The sequence below is a fragment of the Neofelis nebulosa genome, chromosome 1 (genome assembly GCF_028018385.1).
Source record: "Neofelis nebulosa isolate mNeoNeb1 chromosome 1, mNeoNeb1.pri, whole genome shotgun sequence".
Taxonomy (NCBI): domain Eukaryota; kingdom Metazoa; phylum Chordata; class Mammalia; order Carnivora; family Felidae; genus Neofelis; species Neofelis nebulosa.
The window spans coordinates 46,673,708-46,696,671 of record NC_080782.1 but is presented as its reverse complement, the minus strand read 5'-3'; the positions used below and the strand labels follow the sequence as shown (position 1 = coordinate 46,696,671).

The following is a 22,964-nucleotide window of genomic DNA, read 5'->3' as shown; positions in this document are numbered from 1 at the left end:
TAAATGAATGAATCAATTAATCAATCAAACACCCAGCTCTTTAAAACCTGCACTCAGGGGGCGCCTGGGTGGCGCAGTCGGTTAAGCGTCCGACTTCAGCCAGGTCACGATCTCGCGGTCCGTGAGTTCGAGCCCCGCGTCAGGCTCTGGGCTGATGGCTCGGAGCCTGGAGCCTGTTTCCCATTCTGTGTCTCCCTCTCTCTCTGCCCCTCCCCCGTTCATGCTCTGTCTCTCTCTGTCCCAAAAAATAAATAAAAAACATTGAAAAAAAAAAAAAAAAAATTAAAACCTGCACTCAGGAAACTTATTAACACAGGGGTCAATGACCCAAATTGCTATCTCTACCAGACTGATCATTTAACAAGGCTCAAACTTCTAATATAGAGGAAGAGAACAAAAGTCCTGGAGCTGAAATTTCTCCAGCTGGCTCCCAGCCTGGATCAGTCCAGACTTTGCTCTTAACTTCCTGTGTGGCTCAGACAGGCTACTCAAATTCTCCGAGCATCAGGCTTATTATGTATGGGCCCATGAATGTATGTGATAGCAGGAATTAAAGAGGTCTAGATAAATATAGAATATGGTTGCATTAAATACAGCCATCCAACCAGATGCCCTCTGAGGTGTTTTTAAATTCTAAAATTTGGGGACTCAATCTCACAAGGTAGGGTGGGAGAAGGGGAGCCAGACATGGAACACCAGCTCAGGTGGTTCAGTCCAGAGTGTGCATTTAGTGGCATTTCAGCTCTAGTTTGAATAAAAAGAAAGAGTTTGCAGGATGCCTATTTGAAATGACCTCTAGACAGAAAATTGTCTGTCTCTCTCTTGGAGTCTACTTTGTCATTTCCACAATGAGATGCCAATTAAGCCAGTCCTGCCAACTATAAAGGAATGCTGCTGGATCACAGCAGCACATGTGGAAGGGGCTTCAGGTAGGATACATTTTGAAAGAGCAAACAGAGAATGCCATAAATCTCAAAAAGTAAATCTACTACGTCATGAGGTGGGTACATCTCAAACAGAGCATTAGTCGGCAGTGTCAGATGCAAATATCAGGTATATAGGGAGACATCCTCCTCCTGGAACTGCCACTAAAATAAATATTAGGGCTTGGGAAATGAGAGTGCTTCCTGTTCAATTACTTTTCATTTTTGCACAAAGGGGAAACGTTGTCTAAAAACACAAATGGAGAGGTGGTGGGGTGCAGGAGAAAGGGGCTTCTTAGGAGTCTGAGACTCTTGGCTCCCATCTGTGCACACCTCTGTACCATGAAGGGTGGAGTACTCTATGGCCCAGTGACCTCAACCTTGGCGATGCATAGAATCACCAGGGGACCTTTTAAAATTCCAGATGCCTGCCCTGCATCCCAGACAAATTAAGTCAGAGCCTCTGGGGGTAGGATTCAGCCATCCCCAGGTGATTTCAGTCTGCAGTCCAGTTTGAAAGAACCATTGCTTAAAGGCTTTCAGGGCTCTAAAACCCTCCTAGGGTTTCTTTTTGTCCAAGCGACAGGTCATCTGATGTTCCACTAGGTGGCACCTTCCAGCAAACTTCAGTGGGTCCAGAGAGGTCTCGGGTAGGTCTAACTGCAAAGAAAGAATTCAGAAAACAATGCTTGTGCTCCTTACTGGCTATGGGGGAGGGGAGGGGGTTCTGCACTGTTGATGAGCGGGATGAATTTGTTGGTAAACAACTTTCTGGTGAGTGTTGGAACCAAAGAATATTACGATGCATCCCTGCTAGGAAACAGGTCCAGAGAGGGGACAGCTTCATCCCTTAAGGGCTGGGCTCACCATTCTCCAGTGAACTCTGGTGTCTCACCCCCAACATGTCCAGCAACAACAAGAAAACCCTGCCAAAAGTCTTCAACAAGCCCTGTTATGGGCAGTAGTGGACATCTGTTATTTTTATCTGGTTAGTTGACACCACCCTGATCTTCCTTGAGTATTTACTTTCCCCTATCTCAGCTGGGAGGTTAGATCAGAGGGGACTTCACCCTTAGCTTCTGGTTTAACCAATGAGAGCACGCTATTCCTTTCCGCTCTAGTGATTGGTCCAAGGATGGATACCTGACTTACCTAAGGCACATTAGAACAATTGCCTTCTGTGGTTCTTACGCAGAGGCTATCAGGAAGTAGTAGCCACTTGTGGACTGGCTTTAGGTCCCACCGTGACGAAGGTACTGGACGTCTTAACCTGTGTCCTCCGAGCTTCTCCTGCCCCAGAACCGGCTATATACAATACGTCGATGGGCTTCCTTGCTCACTGGTTCCCTGTTGGGGTTAGAGCTTAGACAGCCAGGGCAGGATTTCAGAGGGAGAGAGAAGAACTAAATCAGATTTAGTTTCTTTTCCCAACTTCTTTAATGGGATATAAGGGCTGGATGTGTCTGCACTAAAGGCCACACAGCTCTGGTCAGGCAGGCCTCCCTCCTCGGATTCAGTCAGCTGCACCTGCCCTCCCCCTTCAGGCCTAAGGCTGGACAGCACCTATTGTTTCTTACCCCAGGGTACTGCACTCTCCCTGGTGGTTCTCCTGTCCTGTTGTCCTCATTAAACTCTCCTCACATTTCCTGGTGTGTGAGAGCCAGAGACCCTGACTGAATCAGGTGGAGAAGCTTCCTGAGAACCCGAGAACAGCACCAACAGAGAAGAAAGTGGAGCAGAGAGATCACCCAGTTACCCAAGCCAGCCCCTGACGTCATCCTTGCCGCCACTCCAGCTCACCTCCCACGTTCAAACAATTACCTAATAATGCTGATTTTATGGCCTAATAAATTTTAAAGTTATACCTTCCCCTCTAGGCCTACTACACGAGACGTATTTCAGGTGCCTGCAAGAAGGAGAACCCTGCTGCCTCAAATGGCCGAATTCCCTGCCTTGGGAACCAGGCTCCATCCTCATCTATGGACTGGCCTTGGCCTAGGATTTGCCCGACCTGGCTAGAAAGGATGAGTGGGGCCTCTCAGATTCTGTCTCCGAAATTGGAATCAAGTGCCACAAAGGGAAGAAGGCAGCTACTGCTGGTCCTCAAAGGTGGACGTTCAGGTAACATCAGGGTGGAGACTACCCCTGGGCCACACACAAGGAGAAAGCACAGTAAAGCAAAAACCTCGGAGAAACACTGGAAGTACATCAGTCAAATGAAGACAATAGAGCAGGAGTGCAAGGAACAGAGGCACCGAGAGAGAAAAGGACGCACGAGAACCACCTGGGCTCCTGGTTTTCTAGCTCCAGTGCTGGTTTCCAGGATCCTGCCTGCATCCCTGCCCTGGGGCTGCTGCAAGGTTTTCTCCTATATTCTCTTTCCCCAAAGTTGCGAGTGCGTTTCTGGCCCTTCTGGTCCCAGGAGCCCTGGCCTTGGTACCCTAATCTCAAAGTCCAGGTTAAAGTCTTTATCACCGCTCACATGAATTGTTGCAATAGTCTCCTAACTCCGCTGCCGCTTTGGGCCCGCATCCCTTAGCCATCCCCCTCCCCGCCAGCGGTGACTATTCCGGTGTGCAAATAGTCCGGTGACTATTGCCATGTGTTTCCCCGTGGCGGTTTCATTGTCTTCACCACTGAGTTCCCGCGGCTGGCCTTGCACTTCGTGCGAAACAACCTTACTTAACCATGTTGTCTCTCACCTCCATGGCCTTGCTTATGCTGGTCCCCCTTCCAGGACTATCCTTCACAGCCTTCTGTGGATGAATTCCTACTGAGATGTCATTTCCTTCCTCGCTTATGCACTGACTTCTGCTCCTCCAAGAGCCCCTTCCTCTTTTTCCCATAGGACTTGTGTAATTTCTGCTTTAGTATTTACATGTTAATAAAGATGAGGATGAGGATAATTATGGAGCTCTTATTACATATCAAACTCTAAGCTAGCACTTTACAAACGTTATTTCTTTTAATCCTCACCAAAACCCTATGAGGTAAGTTCTGTTACTATTCCTACTTTCCCGAAGAGACACCTGAAGCAGGGAGGTGAAATGACTTACCCAAAGTCACACAGGTAGGAAATGGTGGACTTAGGTTTATTGTTCATCTCTTCCTTAAAAAAAAAAAAAAAAAAAAATAGTGGGTTCCAGGGCTCAGTTGGTTAAGCATGCAACTCTTAATCTCTGCTCAGGTCATGATCTTGCGGTTCATGAGATCGAGCCCTGCATGGGGCTCTGGGCTGACAGTGCAGAGCCTGCTTGGGATTCTCTTTCTCCCTCTCCCCCCTGCCCTCCCACTCTCATGTGCATGCTCTGTCTCTCTCACAATAAATAAACTTAAAAATTATTTTAGACAATTATTTTTTTTTTCAACGGTTTTTATTTATTTTTGGGACAGAGAGAGACAGAGCATGAACGGGGAAGGGGCAGAGAGAGAGGGAGACACACAGAATTGGAAACAGGCTCCAGGCTCCGAGCCATCAGCCCAGAGCCTGACGCGGGGCTCGAACTCACAGACCGCGAGATCGTGACCTGGCTGAAGTCGGACGCTTAACCGACTGCGCCACCCAGGCGCCCCAAAAATTATTTTAAAAAATAGCAGCTTTATTGAGATATAACTCACATGTCCTACAATACACTCACCCACTTAAAGTGTGCAATTCAGTGGTTTGGGGTATATTCACAGAGTTGTGTGCAACCACCACCATAATTTTTATTTTATTTTATTTATTAAAAAATTTTAATGTTAATTTTGAGAGAGAGAGAGACACAGAGAGACACAGAGAGACACAGCATGAGTGGGGGAGGGGCAGAGAGAGAGGGAGACACAGAATCTGAAGCAGGCTCCAGGCTCTGAGCTGTCAGCACAGAGCCCATCACGGGGCTTGAACTCACAAACTGCGAGATTATGACCTGAGCTGAAGTCAGACACTTGACTGACTGAGCCACCCAGGTGCCCCCACCACCACAATTTTAGAACATTTTCATCACCCCCAAAAGAAACTCATAGTCATGAATCTCTCATTTATTGATGCTCTGCTACCAGTTAGCCTGGGGCCCAGCATAGAGCATGTTCTCAACCAGCACTTGTTGAAGACTGGGTAGTTACCCCAAGTTAGAAGACAGTGGAAGGTGGAAGACAGCCTCTTTGTGCAACACTCTTTGCATCTAACATCAAACAAGGATTTGCCTGATTCTACCATTTATTGATTTTATGCTGTTTCTCTAATTACAGCCACCACTTATTATCTCTTATGTGCCATGCCATGCATTGAGTGATGTGTATACATTATCTTATCAATGCTCACAAGGACACCTAGAAGTAGGTATTTTTGCATCCATGATACAGGTGAGGAAACTGAGGCTTAGGGATTTCGTTAATTTGTCTAACATCGTGCAACTTACAATCACCATCATCTTAACATTAAGTACATTGCTAGTGTGTATAACTGAACACTTACCCATGTCTAGGCATTATGCTAAGTTCTTTATGTGCAACACTCATTTATCCATATTAGCCATTCATGCAACAGATATTAAGAACCTACCCCATACCAGGGCCTATGGTGAATGCTAGGGATTCAGTGGTGGGCAAACAGATAAATCCACAGTCTCACAGGGCTCATGGTCTGGTGGCAGAAAAGGCATTCTAACAATGAACACACAAATAATTGTTTTAGGTGGGAAAAAGGAAGGTCCTCATGGTTATTAGGTGCAGATCTGGTATTAGAACCGAATACTATTGAAATCCAAGTTCAAGAAATTCCAAGACTCTTTCTGCCAAGTTACACCAGCGTGACTCCCTTAGGCTGATCTAAGGAGACTTTGGATTTGCTTGCCCTGTAGGAGGTCTGCCACTTCCTACGGGAGGCCTTAATGCACAATACAACAAAGGCTCAAACACACACACACACACACACACACACACACACACACTTACTTAGACGACCCATACCTCCAACTGGAGAGAGAGCTAGGAGAGAAGCAATGCGGTGCACCTTGCAAATGCTTTCTTTCCTCAGCCGGGGGACTCAAGTTTGAAGAGCATTTTTCTATTCGCTGTGTTGCGCATTTGCTTTTATCATGTAAATGATTCTGAAGATCACTCCACTTAAACATGTAGAGACTGTCCCATTTTGTTTTCCAGTTGCAAAGTACTCCATGATGTGAACAAACCAGGGTTCAAACAGTCCCCTGCAATAGACATCTGGAGTTGTTTGCATTTGAGGCTAGTGAAGTAATAATGCCTTAATGAATAATTGGGTGTATGTCTTGTTCATTAACATGGAGGTGAATCTTCAGGGGAAATTCTTGGAAGTAGGATTGGCTGGATCAAAGGGTAACCACTTCTTTAGTTTTAAAAGATATCGCCTAGCTCCCTACCAACAAGGGTCGACTCCTTTTGCACTCCTACCAACAATGAATGAGAGTGCCTGACCCCTTCACATACCAGACACACGCAATATTTTTTTTAAGCATGCATTTGATAATAAAGACCTACACTCCCCAGTTTCTCTTAAAAATTGCAAGATCAGGCAAATACTGGGTCTGTTTTCCTGCATAGCCATGACAAGCTGAGGTTGAGGGGTCACCGAGGCCAAGTTGTCACCATGGCCCTTGTGGGTCTTGGAAGTTTCAACCCTTGATCTCATCTAGCCCCTTCATTATGAAGATGAGGAGACTCTAGAAATTCATAGAAGAAAGTGAGTGGGGACTAGAACCTGGGTCTCCTACCTCCCAGTGCACTGCACCATCTGGCCTCCAGAGTAAGCCCAAGAGGGTTGAGACAGATGTGAGGCAGCGTAAGTGTATAAAAGCACTGACAATTTGGCGTTAAAATTGGAATTGTTTTTTTAGCATTTACTTTGCTCAGTAAATATATCACACTACCTTGTAGTTGATTAAACTGTGACTAATCCACACAGAGCAGAGTGACAAATTGGTTTCTATTTCTTCTGAGCAACCAAAAAGAGGGCTGATGCCACAGCAGAAAGATTCAGTTACTCATTCATTCCTTTGTGCATCGAACACAAATTGTGTGCCAGCCTCCGATCCAGGCACTGGGGGTTCAAAGATGACTAACAGGCATTTAAACACAGAACAAACAAGTATGCAAAACCTTGATGGAACACTAGAAGTGTTTTATTGAAGGACCATACAGGCTGCCGTGAGAGCTCAGAGGAGGGATTGTAATTCTGCTGGGGGGCATATAGGAGAGGTCACAGAGGAGGTGTTATTTGGGTGGATTCTGAAGGACGTGTAGGAGTTTGCTAAGAAAATGAAAATGAAGTGTTGCAGGAATTTTTTGGTTTTTGTTGTTGTTGTTGTTGTTGTTGTTTTTACCACATCCTGGGGTTCGTTGTCTTGCCCGTTTCGAAGAATGAAGAGGGGGACACAAAATGAGCAGCGGGCAAAAGTTTATTAGAGTATAAGATCCGAAAGTAAGAATCGTATGAAAGCTCTCTTTGCAGAGAGGGGGCATTCGAAAGTGAATCGGCAAGGCCCTTGTTTTTTCTGGTCAACCCTCCCTTCCTTTCCGCCTTGTTCCTTCTCAGGTCCTACCCTTATCAGCTTGACAGTTCTAGGCGCTGGGTTGTCCATTCCTGATTGGCTCGAGTCCATTTTGTGAGGGGTGGTCTATGGCCATATATATTCCTTGTGGGTCATACGTTTTATGGTTTGCTACTTATTTTTAGTTAGGTCTTTTGTCAAATTCCTGAGGGAAATCTGAGGGGGAGTAGGTGCTGTCTGTTACATTCTGAAGGGGAACTTTATGCCTGAGGGGGTTTGCTGTGGTCAGACACTCCCAGCACTGTTCCAAAATATGTGTTTTGCCCCACCCAGGGACCTCAGGTCCTGATCTTTCCCTCTCTGCCAACTGAAGCCTCTTTTCCTATCATAAAGGGACATGAGAAGGAAGTTCAGAACATGACTGTATTTGGAGACAGGGTCTTTAAAGAAGTAATTAAGTTAAAATGAGGACCTTGGGGTGGGTCCCAGACCAACTTGATGGGTGACCTTACAAGAAGAAGAAATTTGGACACAGAGAGACATCAGCAATGCACTCACAGGAAAGGCCACATGAGGACACAGCAAGAAGGTAGCCAACTGCAAGCCAAGGAGAGAGGCCCCAAAAGAAACCAAACCTACCGACAGCTTGATCTTAGACTTCCAGCTTCCACAGCTGTGAGAAAATAATTTGCTATGTTCAAACTACCTAACCCATGGTATTTTGTTAGGGCAACCCTAACAAACCAATACAGGCACCAAGGCTCCAGAGAGCAGTTAAGAGTCAAGACCAACAAAAAGAAAGGGAACAAGGAGGGGTGGGGAAACTGAGGATGAAAATGGGGCAGGAAAGAGGAGTTTGAAAGTGGCAGAAACAGAGTTAGTCAAGCCAAAGAAGTTCAGTCAACCTCCAGTTTTCTATAGTGATTACCCAGTTTGTAGATATATATTTAAAAATTTTATTTTCAGCAATGTAATGTATGCATATGGTTGCAAAATTAAATAATTCAGAGAATTTATAATAAAAAACAACTGCTCTCCCCCATGTCCTGTTCCCCAGAGAGCAATCAGGTTTGGCTAAAACACAGTTGTCATGTGCTGAGTTCTGTGCTAAACTTCTCTGTACATTGTTTTCATGAGTGCTCACCACAACCCCATGAGGTAGCTACCATTATTATGCCCGTTGTACAGATGGGAAAACTAAGGCATAGAAAAAATAAGTGATCTGTCCAAGGTCCTATATAGCCGGTAAGCAATAGAAATAGAAAGCAACTCAGGTCTGACTCCATACACCTAAATACTCTTAACCATCATACTCTGGTGGTTCCTGTCAAAGCCTTATTACCTGTGCTCCTTGATTTACCAACTCTGGACGTTATCTATTGACTTCTTAGTATGATTGATGAGGATTTAGCTCACTTAATCCTCCTGCCTTCTGCCTTCCAATTTTAGGTAGATACACCACAATATTTAGTTCTGATGTGGGTACTTTTGAGGCTTTAAATGATACACATAAACCTCAATTCCTTGCTTGTACTCTACAAACATTTGTTAATTGGTTGTGAATTGGGTGACAGAAAGGCCATCCCAGATGTTCTTCTTACCCATCTTCATCCACCATAACACTTAGCTCTGAAATGGGCACCCCACAGGTGCTTGATAAATACCTGGTTAACGAAATAAATGCAGAGAAACTTAACAGCATCAAAGGTGGGAGATGACCAACAAATCTCAGCTAGGAGAAGGGCATGATAATTGCAGCCTGCAATGTCAGACTGACTTCTTTGGAGACACAGCCTCCCACCGAGGAGGGAACAAGGAGCTATAAAATGGAAATTGAAGGAGAATCGCTTCAGAGCAGCTGTCAGGAAGCACTTCCCCCAGCAGAGACAGCAGATGACCTCACTGCAAGGTTGTCTGGGCTCACACACCTGGGCGTGTCCTGCCAACTTAAGGAGGCCACCAGGGAACTCCATTCAGCCCCCCCACCCCATCTCCCCGTAGTGGCAAATGGGGGGGTGGTATTCTGCCAGCATCAGTTCCACAGTGGGCTTTCTGAAAGGGGTGGCGGGGGCAGCTCCCTGGGGGAGGCTTCTCCCATAGCCTGGAGAATCTGGGCCCTCATACCTGTGAAGAACCCAATTACATAAAGATGAAGGCCATCTGCATAGGGTCTTTGTTCATGCCACCCTTCTGCCTGTAGCATCCTCCCCACTTTCAGCCTAGCTAATTCTTACTTATCTTTGTACTTCTGGTCGGATGCACTGTCTCAGAAAGGGATTCCAGATCCTCTGAGGGTGTGTCACATCTGCTGTTACACATCCTCTAAGTATTTTGCTTTGATGTCACTTAGCACAGTGGTGAGTTTACATTTATTAGAGTCATTACTTGTATAAAGCCTCACCCTCGAGATTGGGACCGTCTCTGATTTTGCTCACCACTGTGTCCTTGCACTTAGCACAGCATGCAGCGCATGACAGGTGCTCTGTAAACATTTCTTGAATGAATGAAGAGGTGAATGAATGAGTCTGAATTCAATCCCTTTAATCAAGTGGTTCATTTATGTGAGGTTTTGCCCCCTGAAAAACCCAGCATCGTGGCACCTAAAGAGAAGAGGATGTAGCTTTCAGACCCTGACTGCCCCAGTCCAGACTCATGATTCACCTTCTGAAAATACAGTGACTGGCATCTCTGATGACTCACACAGACTCCTGGGGGACGCCCCCCACACACATTCTTTTCTTCCCTTCGCTCCTGTCCTCCCCCATCAATCTGTCAGCAGGCTGGGTCTCTTTGCCTCCTACTCGGTAGTTCTCAGTCCTGGCTTCAGCTGACTGACCAGGGCAGCCTTTTAAACAGACAGATGCTTGAATTTCTGATTCAGGGGCTCCAAGGTGGGCTCAGGGAACTGTTCATTTAAAAATTCTCTCCAGGGGGATTCTGATGTGTGACCCACTCTCTAAATGGATCTCAAAGCTGTCTCCTTTCCTGTAGCCACCTGCCCTAGTCCAGACCTGTCCACTCCCTCTTTCCCCCCCTGGGGAGAGCAGTTTCCTCTCTGGTTTCTCAGGGCTCCAAGCTTGGGGTCCACAGTCCATTCCCTGTGAGGCAGCCTGCCAGAGAGATCTTTCTATAATGAAAGCCTCTAGAATTTCACTCTTCTGCATAAAACATCTCCCTGCATCCCACTGCCTGCAGGACAAACCCCAAACTCCTGGAGAGCCTCACAGGCGCTGTTCACTTCTCTAGGCTCACCTCCTTGGTTGAGCCTCAGCCACCTCACTCACACTCTGCCCTAACATGTGAGCTATCCTAAGGGCCTGAAGGAGCCAGTCCACGTTCTCTCCTTCATCTGGGTCTGTGCACAATGGCTCCCCTCACCCAATGTTAAAGAAAAATCTATTCTGACACTTGTTAAACTGATAAGGAAGGTTATTGAGGACCATTGTAATAGGAGTTTGGCAATAAGGGAGAGAGAGCTCAACTCCCACTACAACAATGATATACACAACGAGCACAGTGAGGGCATCAGTGGATGGAAAATTACTAAGAGGGAGTGTCCAGGGTAGGGGGATTTTGCTAAGCTGACCTAACAGGGTTCTTGCTAAAGGCAAAGGGCTAGACATCCAGGGTAAGAGATGAGGAATTTGCTCAGATATCAAGGGTGATCAGATCTCCTGGGTGAGGGGATGACCTGGCAGGACTCTTTGCTAAGTCTGGGCTGGGCAGACCAAAGACAGGATGGGCACTAAGATCGAGGCCCAGGTGAGAAAAGGGCTCAGGGGAACCTGGCTGAAGTTTGGTCCAGGACAGTGTCTCTGTCACCAGGAAAAATTGTGTTCTGCTCTGCGTCTGACAATGCCAGCTTCTCCAGTTCCTGTGCAGGCAGAGCCTCCTCTGGGAAGTCTTCCCTGATACTCCTCCACTGCCCGGGGCCCCTCACCTGTCCTGTGTTAGCATTTGTGGCCTCCTAGTGTTGTGATCTGTTTCCTTGCCTGCTCCTGAGCTTGGCTGTAAGCAATTGGAGGGCAGGCACCCTGTCTTGAATACAATGCCTAACACAGTGTTTAGCTCTCAATAAATATTTGTTAAATGAATACATACTGATGAACAAGGCTCTCATGGAATTGCTCCTCTGCTCTGAAACAAGCAGTGACTGTATTGCCTGCATCCGTGGTTCTTGGACTTTGGTGAGCATCCGAACCATCAGGAGGGCTTGTTGAACACTCGGTGCTTGGTCCCCCTCCAGAGTTTCTGGTTCAGTAGGTTGGATTGGGGCCTAAGAATCTGCACGTCTAACAACAGGTGAAGCTGATCCAGATGGCACTTTGATAGTCACTGACATGCAGGATTGCAGCGGATATCATCCCCAGGCGAGATGCACCATACTATTTAAAAAATCCAAAGATGATAAGACTTAGTAGGCAGATTTCAGGTGAGGTGTGAAGCAGATATGATCTCATGATCTAGGTGACCTTCTTCCCCGCCTAAAGTATAAGATTCCCTCTCTCCCTGCCTCCCTGTCTCTCTCATTTGCAGCCCGGAGCAATAGCTCAAGACTTCATTGCCTTGCCCCATGCTTCATTTGCTGTGGGAGAGGCTGCCTCTCAGGCCCCTCTGCCAGGCCTGGTGCCAGGCTGAGAGCAGGGACTGCGGGCCCCTGGGCAGCTGAGTGGAATACTAATGCAGGTGGCCCAAGGAGCAGCAGTGCCCTGAGCCCTCTCCCTTTTTGGTCCCCGCGATTAGCTGCTGCTGCAAATGACTGAGAGGGCAGAGAAAGCAGGACAGGGGTCATGTCTGAATCAGACAGGGCAGGACGGAGCTCCCCCAAATGCCCCTGCCCGGCCCAAGAGGGGCCAACGCGCAGCTGTTTGCTGCACACAGACAGAGCTGGGATGTGAAAGCTGTGCCGTTCACACATGCATGTGAGGCTTTCGGGGTGTGAGGCAGAGTCAGGGGGTGGGAAGGGGGCCACGCCAGGAGCTGGGACTCGAGGCAACTTTCTGCATGTCGCCATGTGCCAAGGAGGCAAGGAGCTCCCTCAAATTCTAAATTTGAACTTGACCTTCTGGGCCAAAATAGAAGAATATTTGTGAAGAAAGAAAGACAGGACATGTTTTTTTTGTTGTTGTTGTTGTTGTTTTTGCTTTTTTGTTTTGTTTTGTTTTTTTAGTTTGTTGCCTCAATTTGTAACTTCTAACTATTCAGACATGTGCTATACTCTTGGCCAGGCCCTGCAAATGTTTGGCATAGGGCTGCCTGCCAGAGTGACGAGGTGAGCAGGGCAGCCCCCTGAGAGGCTGTGCTGTTCCCCAGGGCCAGAATCACAAACTGGAAGCCCCAGTGCCTCCCTGAGGACTGGCTGGTAATCCTCAAAAGGGCAAGCAGCACTCTCTTTCTCCCTAGGAGGTAAGGGTGCACCCTGGTTCCACATTTAAATCACACAATTTCATCTGCTTACTGAGATAAAGGAAGAGGCCTGGACCTCTTAGAATCTGGGAGTTCTAATCTGGAGGCTTAGAATCTGGGGTTCCCATCAAGCTGCTGGATGGTGGTCGGGAGTGTGGGGTCAAAGCTCACACTGACACTTCCCAGACATATTATTTCCTTAGGCAAGCCACCTCTCGCAACCTCAGTGTCCTTGTTTGTTAAGAGGACATCGGTGTAATGCCTGCACACGGAGGGGTTATGCCAAAGCCTTTGGGCTGGACCTGCACGGGTGGGTATTTCCTAAGTATTAGCTGCTATTTGTGATTTCCTGGTTAGTTCATCCCTATCTGGTGGGGCTTCTCCCCAGGCAGCCCTACCTTTTGGCAGAGTTTGACAAATTGGAGAAGGCTGTCCTCCAGGTTTTGGGCTTTCCCCTTGGACAGTCTTTGCTCATGGGTGCCCTTCTAACTCATTTCAGGGACCCATGACTCTCATGGTGCATATCATGTACCTTTACCGATGCAGGTTCTTAGACCCCTGCCTCAGGCCTTCTGAGTCCCCAGGTTGGGTTTGGGCCCAGGTGTCTGCATTTTAATGAGCTCCCCAGAGGATTCTCATATAAGAGGCAGCTCTTGGGGGAACCCTGTGGTTGAGAAAGTGGACTGAAAGTCTGAACACACAGCAGCTGCTGGAGGCAGATTCCTGTTCTATCTGAAGCACTTTTCTAAGAGTCAAAGCTGCCCAAGAATGGAATAAGCTGCCTTAAGAAGTCGTGAGCCCCCTGTCGATGCAGGTATGCAAGCACGTACCAGATAAATACCTGGCAGAGAGAGAGAGAACTCCAGCCCTAGCTCAGGAGTTGCAGTTCATGGCCATGACAATCTCTGTGGTTCCTTCTTCTTTGCCCTCTGCCCTACATCTCAGGAAATGCTGTCATTCCTCCAACTCCATCACCATGCTCTCTTTCCTAGGGACATCTTGGTTTGAGTCTCATGTTTAAGAAAGGAATGAATGCTTTCCTGTCTTGGGACAGAAGGCTGGTGATGAAGAAGATCATTCTAGGCTGCCCCATTCAATTGCGCCACCACAGGGAACCCCCATCTGGGCCTCTGGGGCAGAGGAGCTCTGCCCTAGGCCTTCTGTACCTATCTGCCCCCCCTGACTTTCCTTCTCCATCGTCACACATAATTTATAAAAGGAGTTGGAGGCAAAGGATGCTGTTGAGTCAGTTTGAGACTGTGCCCAAGAGAGAACTTGGAGCTGCCGTGCCTTGTGGCAACTGTGCCTAACGCCGCGTGTAATCACCGCCATGTGTCTCTGTCAAGAACTCCAGTACGCTTCCGTGCGGTCCCCGGAAACTCCCCTGTCAGGACCCTCCAAGCAGAAGACAAATGGACAAGTTAGGGCAGTGGTAAATCCTGCTGTCCTTCTGTTGTCAGCAGCCCCTTGAAGCAAATCAGCCCAGCAGGGGGCAGAGGGGAGGGCACGCCTGGCAGCAAAGTTCTGGGGGACTGGGGTGCGTGGTTGCTCCCCAAGTGCATTTTCTCAAAGCGGGGCCTGGCTGATACTTTGTTTGGAGTGGACGGGTTGACATGCCAGTTGCTAAGGATCTGAGAAAGTAGTCAGGGAGGACAGTAGATTTTTTTATCTGCTCATTTCACCACCAATCCCCAATGAAAGCCCCACATCCCAGCCTTGTCTGGCCCTAGGCCTGCTCTCCCAGATGGCAGAACCTGGCTAGTTGTCCCCTCGCCTGTGTTCCAAATCCAGCACAGGAGGGTCTGGGTGGCTCATGCGGTTAAGTGTCTGACCCTTGACTTCAGCTCAGGTCATGATCTCACGGTTCCTGAGTTCGAGCCCCGCATAGGGCTCCGCGCTGACCATGCAGAGCCTGCTTGGGATTGGGTCTCCCTCTCTCTCTGCCCCTCCCATGCTTGCTCTCTCTCTCTCTCTCTTAAAATAAATAAAAATAAAACTTAAAAAAACTAAAAAAAATAGAAGCCAGCAGAAGGCCCCCACCTCACCCTGAGCTCCACCGCTATGCTTGGAAACCCAACTCCTCTGAGTCAAAGCTGAGCACTTCCTCCTTGGATGAGACTTCCTTCCCCTCTTCAAGGGCACTGACTCTGTCTCCAGGCCCCTTGCCACCTCCATACTTTGAATGTCACTTTTAGGAATGGTGGCCACATAATTGAGCACCTACTATGTGCCAGACACCATGCTAGCGGTGCCACATGAATAACCGCAAATGTTCACAAACCCAAAATTATTAGTTCCGTTTTGCAGATGACAAAAGTGAGGCACAGGATAGTTAAGCGACTTGCAAAGGTCTAGGTGACTTGAAAATCCATAATCGGTTGGGTTTGCAAAGACAATAACAGTGAATAACAATGACAGTGGATCCGAACACCTGAATTTGAATTGATGCTCTCACTCTTCTTTGTTACCAGGAGGGTTGCTTTTCTCTCTCTCTAAGCCTTAGTTTTTTTGTGTGTAAAATGGAGGCTGTAATCATCATCATCATACCCACTTCTTCATATTTGTGGTGAGCAGAATAACGGTCCCCCAATTTCTAGAACCTGGGAGTATGGTACCTGACATGGCAAAAGGGATTTTGCAGATGTGATTAAGTTAAGGGTTTTGACCTGGGGAGATTATCCTGGATTATCTGGGTGGGCTCAATATAATTGTAAGAGTTCTTTCTTATAGGAGGGAGGCAAGAGTCTCAGAGTCAGAGAGAGCACTGGAGAGAGATTTAAAGAGGCTAAGGGGTTGGTTTTGAAGATAGAGGAAGAGGCCATGAGCCAAGAAATACAGACAGTCTCTAGAAGCTGGAAAAGATAAGGAAACAGAGTCTCTTCTGAAGCTGCTAGAATGAATACAGCACTTCTGACCCCTTGATTTTAGCTCAGTGAAGCCCGTGTCAGATTTCTGCCATCCAGAACTGTATCACGTGTTTTAAACCACTAAATTTGTGGTAGTTTGTTACCACAGCAACAGGGAACTAATAAGGGATTGGGACTTAAAAAATATCAGTAGGAGTGCCTGGGTGGTTTAGTCCGTTGAGTGTCTGACTTTGGCTCAAGTCATGATCTCATGACTTATAGGTTCGAGCCCTGCATCAGGCTCTGTGCTGACAGCTCAGAGCCTGGAGCCTGCTTCAGATTCTGTGTCTCCCTTTCTCTTTGCCCCTCCTCCCCTCATGCTCTCTCTCTCTCTCTCTCTCTCTCAAAAATAAACGAACATTAACATTTTTTTAAAAAAAATAAGTAAAACACCAGGCACATTGAGTTGGTTATACAAAAGTTCACAGCAGATACTGCCTCCTGGTTTTACTGTGAGGTTCTTAATATCTTACACAACTTTGTATTCCAAACACAGTTTGTTATAACACTTGGTACATTGTAAGCACTTTCAATATTTAGTGGATGAATGATAATTTCATTCACTAAACAAAGGGGAGGGGGCAATCCTGGAAATAGTGGTAAAGACTAGAGGTATGCATACGAAGTCTAAGAGGTGATTAAATTTCCCTTAAGTTAAGGCATTGATGGGTCTGGTTAAGACCCTAATGATTTGTCCTCTGTATAGAATGACATATTATCTATTGGGGCACCTGGGTGGCTCAGTTGGTTGGGCGTCCGACTTTGACTCAGGTCATGATCTCGCAGTTTGTGGGTTTGAGCCCTATATAGGGCTCTGTGCTAACAGCTCAGAACCTGGAGCCTGCTTCGGATTCTGTGTCTCCCTCTCTCTGTCCCTCCTCCACTCATACTCTGTCTCTCAAAAATAAATAAATGTAAAAAAAAATTGAAGAATGACCTATTATACAATTAACAGTGTTTACCAAGGACTTTACTAGGTATACCTTCATACAGAGAAGAGCACAGCTCAAGACTTACCTTCTATAGGGAGGTCTTCTGTCCCCACTCCAGTACATTGTGATGGGTATTTGTTGGAACTCTTGGTTACAGGCGGTAGCAATTCAAATCAAATGTATCTGAGAAATACATACATACATGCATGCAGTAACCACAAATTTAAAAACCACCTGAATTTGTTGGCTAGTGTAACTAACAGACCACCTCTAGCTGTAGGTCTAACTTCAGGTACTGTTGTTGGATCCAGGCATTTGAATGATGTCATCAGGATTTGTTCTCACCCCTTCTGAGCTTTGCTTTCGTCTGTGTTGACTTCATTTTAAGGCATGTTCTGCCCACGTGGCAGAGCTCAGGCTTGGGGTGTTACCAGTTTAGCAATCTCCAGGAAAAGAGCATCTCTTTCACAACAAATGTAGCAAAAGTCTTGAGACGGATTCTGATTGGTCCACCTTGAATCAGATGCCTGTTCTTGAACCAATTATTTTAGCCAGGGAGCTGGAACACCTACCTCATGGTTAGACGTGGGTCATGGGCCAAACATGGAGATAAGATGATCTCAGGATTGTGAGGACGATCTCAGTCCTCACATGGACTGAGAGTAGGGGAGGAGTGGTCCCCAAATGGAAATGGAGGAAGCATTACCGGAGAGAGGGAGTAGGCCGGGCAGGCACAAACTACAGAACTTTCTTGCCCCAGATCACTTAGAGTAGGATGCAGAAATAGTACTAGAATCCAGCCTCTTGAATCACCCAAAAGTCTGGTTCCTCAGTCAAATGGGCTGCAGTGTGAGGGCTGGATCTGCAAATAAAACTCTCAGGCCTCCTGGGATTTCCTGGAAAAATAACGAGGAGTATGAGGGTGGAGGGTTGGCAGAAATAGACACTTCCTGTTCATACAAGAGGCTCAGACTCTCAGAATTGGAAGGCCACCAAGTCTGACTTCTCCATTCCCTTCACAACATCCTCTCCAGGTGGCTGGCAGCCTCTGTGTGTACTGCCAGGGACAGGAAACACACTCCTATTCTGAGACAGTCATTTTGTGATACCTCTGACCATCAAAAATAAATATCCCTATTTGGAGTCCAAATCTTCTTCCTGTAGCTTCCACCTCCTTACCCTGGGAATCACCGAGAATAAGTCAAACTCCTTTGGAATGGCCCAGAATAAAACTGCACCGAGACTGAGAGTCAGAAGAATATGGTTCTGATACAGGCTCTCTGCCAGGAGAGCAAAGAAAATGCGACGAAACATAAGCACGAGTGTGAAAGTGCTTTATATGTCACAGATCATCATCTTCATTATCATCATTGCCATCATCACCATCATCACCATCATCTGTCAGGCACTTAAATGTCAGACACCGTTCTGAAGGTATTACCTAATTTTATCCTTATAATAAACATTTGCGATAAATTCTCTTATCATTCCCATTACACAGAAGAGAAAACTGATGGCACTTGAGCTTAGGTCCCATAGTTAATTTAAGTGGCAGAGTTGGGACTGGAAGCCATCTGGCTCAATTCCCACATATGTGTCCTTGTCCAACACATTACCTATAAAAGCGATGCAACAGTGGGCATTGCTTTAATTGATTGTTTCAGCCTAATGGCTCTTGAACTGGTGGGTACATTTGGTTCTTCAGTCTTTTCTAAGGTTGTTGAGTGGTTCTTGGCTTCCCCGATCTCTTTGTGGGACAGGGAGAGTAGTTGAATGTGCCAGAATCAGCCAATAGTCAGCCCTCTAGCCAAGGGCAAGTTTCCTGTGGATGATGTTTTCCCAAACAAGTCCTTCCCTCTTCCCTGGTTCAGAGATTAAATAACACACAGGCAGCTCTCCAGACAGAGAGAAAAATGAAAGAGAAAGCAGTGCGTATATTACAAGAACATAAAAAGGACCAGACTCTGTTTACTCAGATTGGGAAACAGATCCCAGGAACAATGTGTCTGCTCCAGTGTAATTATCTTGAAAGTGGTCGGCATTTTACTCAGTTCTGAAACTCATAAAGAGGCTTCAAAGAGATGGGCACTCTGGGGACTGTTTTATCAAAAGAGACCTAAGAGGTAAGGTTTCTAGATCAAATTCAGCCCTTAACTGAATCAGCAAAACTGAAAAAAAAAAAAAATTAAAAAGGGAATTTTATGAAACAGCAGGAAAATGTTTTGGATATGCAGATTGAAAAGAAAGGGTAGAAACTGACCCCAATACCTGGCTGAATCTTTCCACATGGCTGGCTGGTGTTACTGAGAGTGGAAAGAAAGGAAGTTCTTGCAATTATAAACCCCTAGCTTGGACGAAACATAGAGCTTCCATCTGTTCTATTTTTTTTTCACCTAATTTACTTACATTTAATTCAACTCATCCATTCATTCATTTTTCAGTAAATAGCTGAAGTGCTTACTGTGCTCCAGGAAGATGCAATGGAGAACACAAGGTCCTTCCTTCAAGGAACTTACTATCCCCAAGTCTGTCCCAGAGTAGGAGGCTCAAGCATCTACGTGCCCTTCTGAGCGGGAAGTGTCTATTTCCCAGCATCCCTGCCCCCATATGCCTCTTGGTTTTTCTGGGAAGACTCATGGGGCTTAATAGATTTGTTAACAGAGTCAACCTTCACATTCCAGTCTGTTTGACTTTAGAACTGGATTAGCTTAGAATTCAGGAGGCTGGATTCTAGTTCCGTTTCTGAGTCCTATTCTGTGTGTGATTTTTGGAAAGAAAAATTCTATTCGTACCGGAAGAAAACTGAGCCTCCAGAAAGACTTTTCTCCTCTTGTTCCCCAGTCCCCATGTTATGTTTAAATCTTGGCCCTCCCACTCACAAGCTGTGTGCCCCTGAGCCAGTTGTCTAACCACTCTGTTCTTAGTTTTACTGTATGTAAAATAGGACTGTGAAAGTTTTTGTTAAGAAAAATGTATGTGAAGTGCTTGCAATAGTTCCAGTTTTGTAATAAACACTCAATAGACTTTAACTATTATTATTAGAGCACTGTGGACCATCTTTTCATAGTATTGATCACTATTTGTTACTATATAGTTAAGTGGCTATTAGATTTACATCTGCCTCCCAATTAGACTGTAAACTCCATAAGGGCTGTTTTATCTACTGCCATGTTTCCAATGTCCAGTTCACTGACTGGCAAACAAAAGGAGCTCAATAAATATTTGTTTAATCGGTTAATGAATGAATGAATTTCTTCCCAAATCCATCTCGGCTTGCAGAGTAAAGAATCTGAAGAACTGCCAGAGCATCTGTTCCCAGAGGTTTTCTCAAAGATGCTCCGACAGCTGTTTGTGCTAGAAGCCACCATAAAAGGCATTTTTAAAAGTGAGAGGGAGAGAATAGTGGTAACGAGGAGATCTATGGCCCAGCTGGGATCCTGGCCTTGTGACTGTAGTGAGACTCAGGGGAGGGAAGGGGGAAGGTGGGAAGATAGACACAGGGGCTGAAGAAAGGAAGACAGAGGCATTATTTTGAATCAGAGTTGGAGAGATACTCAGAAAGAGAGACTCATCGAGGCAGAAAGAGTCATTGAGAAAGGTGTTCCGTGGTTGACAGAGACAAAGGCAGAGTGGGAGAAGAGCAGGAGGGAAGACAAGTGTTTGAACTGGCAGCTAATTCTCCAAATCCTTGAGGGTTTTTGAGAGCTAGAGAGTAATTCAGGCTTCAGCCTTGGCTGGTTGATTTATGACCAGTGAGAGTTGGACTACACTGGAGCTAAGCACATTAGGCAGCTGTGTGGCTTGGAGCTTCTCGAAGCCAAGCCTGGGACTTCCCTGGAGAGCAGGATGGTGAGCAGATCAAAGGGTAGAGGGACTGTCTGCTCTAATGGGATATGAACTCTCAGTCAGGGAAATCATGGTACAAAAGATTTAGAAAGTCTCGGTCATCACGCTCACTTCTAATTGGGAGCACACAAGAAGTTTTGACTCAGAAGACTGATCTTTCCTCCTTTCCTGCCTCCCCACTTTCCCCACCTTCCCTCTCTCTGCTCCTCACTTCCTTCCTTCCTCTCTTTCTCCCTTCCTTCCTTCCTCCCCTCTTCCCCCTATCCCTCCCTCCTCTCCTCCCTTACTCCCTTCCTTCCTTCCTCCCTCCCTTCCTTCCTTCCTTCCTGATTTATTGAGCATTCAGAATGTACAAGGCCACCAGGAATGCAGAGATTAAATAAGACATGATTCTCAACTTTTAAAGAGCTCTCAGTGGTGTAGCATAAAGAGAAGAAAAACAGGGAATGGAATAATAGGTACAGTATGGTACCATTTATATAAATTCAATTTTTTAATTTTTTTAATGTTTATTTATTCTTGACAGAGAGAAATATAGAGTATGAGCAGGGGAAAGGCAAAGAGGGAGGGAGACACAGAATCTGAAGCAGGCTCTAGGCTCTAAGCTGTTAGCACAGACCCTAACACGGGGCTCGAACTCACAAACCATGATATGACCTGAGCCAAAGTCGGATGCCCAACTGACTGAGCCACCCAGGTGCCCCATATATAAATTCAAGTTTTAATTTTTATTTGTTCATGATACATGTACTTATAAATATCTAATGAATTAGGCAGAAATAGTCTAAATTTGTGACCGAGGCTGTTGGGGGATGATGTGGGGAGGAAATGAAATCTGAAATGGCAAAGCAAGGGGGTTTCATCTCTAGATGAGCAACATGTTGCTTATTTTATTTTTAAGAAATTGAAAAAAATAGACAAATTGTTTTTGAATGGTCATTTTACATGGTGGGTATTTGGCTGTTTGGTATATGCTATTCCTCTGAACTTTCCCAGAATTAAAGGAAAAGCTCAAGAAATTGAAAAACTGATCATAATTCATCAAGACAAGTCACTTTTATGCTTCTCTTCTTCCACATCAGCCCCAGGAGATGGAGGCAAGAGAAATGATCAGAGGCGTCTTCTGTCTCCCCCAGTCCATCTACCCTGCAGTCCATATTTTCAGGAATGAATTCCCCAGGGTTAAATCAAATAAGCTACTGCATGCTAAGTATGATAAAACAATCCCTTTTCCATGAAATACATGCACCTTCCAGAGTGTTCCAGAAGTCAGGAACTTGGTAGTTCAGGCAGGAAGGGGGTGGCGTTTGGGAGCCAAAGTGACCAGAATCCTTTGAGTATCTGTGGAAAGGAGGCACTGGCCATTTATGGTCTCTCTCTTCTAAGAAACCCTAATTTGTAGGCAGGTGATGGTGAAGAAAGCCCAGGCTTTGGAGCCAGACAGACTCAGGATAGGGGCTCCTTAGAAGCTGTGTGACCTCAGGGAAATTATTAAGTCTCTGAACTTGAGTTCCCTCATCTGTAAAATGGGGACAATAAGGCTTCCCAGGGTTGTTGTGATATTTAAACGACCCCGTAGAAGTTTAGTGTCCAGCAAGCACAACATGGTACCCAGAAAACAATAGATTCTTTGCGCATATTAATCTCTTCTTTCTGAGGGGTAGGTGTTCTTTGTGTGACATCTGGAATATGGCTCCAAGAGCCAACTTCGTAAATGGGCGCAGTTACCAGGACTTCTTCTGTCTTAAAAATCTTCCTTCATGGAGAGAACAGCATCGTAAGTGGCAAAGATGGTGGAGACACTGAGCCTAAGTTAAGTCCTGGGTCCAGGAGGAGGCAAGACCCCCAGAATCAGAGAGCAACAGACCTGGAAGAGACAATGCCGGTCCTCAGGCCACTAGTTGCCAAACCTCACCTCACATCACCTGGGAAGTTTGCAAGCCACTCAGTCTTGAGTCGCAGATCGGAAGAGCTGACATTGGGACTCAGGAATCTCTTTTCTGGGAAAGCTCTCCCTAAAGTGCAAATTAAAATAATGACATGCCATTTTTAATTCAACACATGGCAAAATAGAGTTCGACAATGTCAAATGCCAAAGAGGGTGTGGGGAAATGTGTGCTCTCAACCATGGCAGGTGGGTGCAGCCACTTTGGAGGGCAGTTAAAATTGTGTGGGAGTGGGGTGCCTGGTTGGCTCAGTCAGTGGAACAGGCAACTCTTGATCTTAAGGTCATGAATTTAAGCCCCGTGTTGGGTGTGGATCCTACCTAAAAAAAATTGTTTTAAATGTTTATTTGTTATTTTTGAGAGAGAGAGAGGGAGAGGGAGAGAGAGAGAGAGAGAGAATGCACATGTTGGGGGGGAGGGGCAGAGAGGTAGGGAGACTGAGGATCTGAAGCAGGCTCTGTGCTGATGGCAGTGAGCCCAATGCGGAGTTCGAACTCAT

The 22,964-nt window shown here is 46.2% G+C and overlaps 1 long non-coding RNA gene across 1 annotated transcript; it reads right to left on the bottom strand.

The window, feature by feature from the left end:
* Positions 1-9,473: 9,473 nt before the first annotated feature.
* LOC131506881 (uncharacterized) lies at positions 9,474-17,523 on the bottom strand. The gene is made up of 3 exons (XR_009259208.1): positions 16,942-17,523; positions 16,759-16,856; positions 9,474-11,814 (listed from the first exon to the last, which is right to left on the bottom strand). It is a non-coding gene; the product is annotated as an uncharacterized LOC131506881 (long non-coding RNA).
* Positions 17,524-22,964: the final 5,441 nt, after the last annotated feature.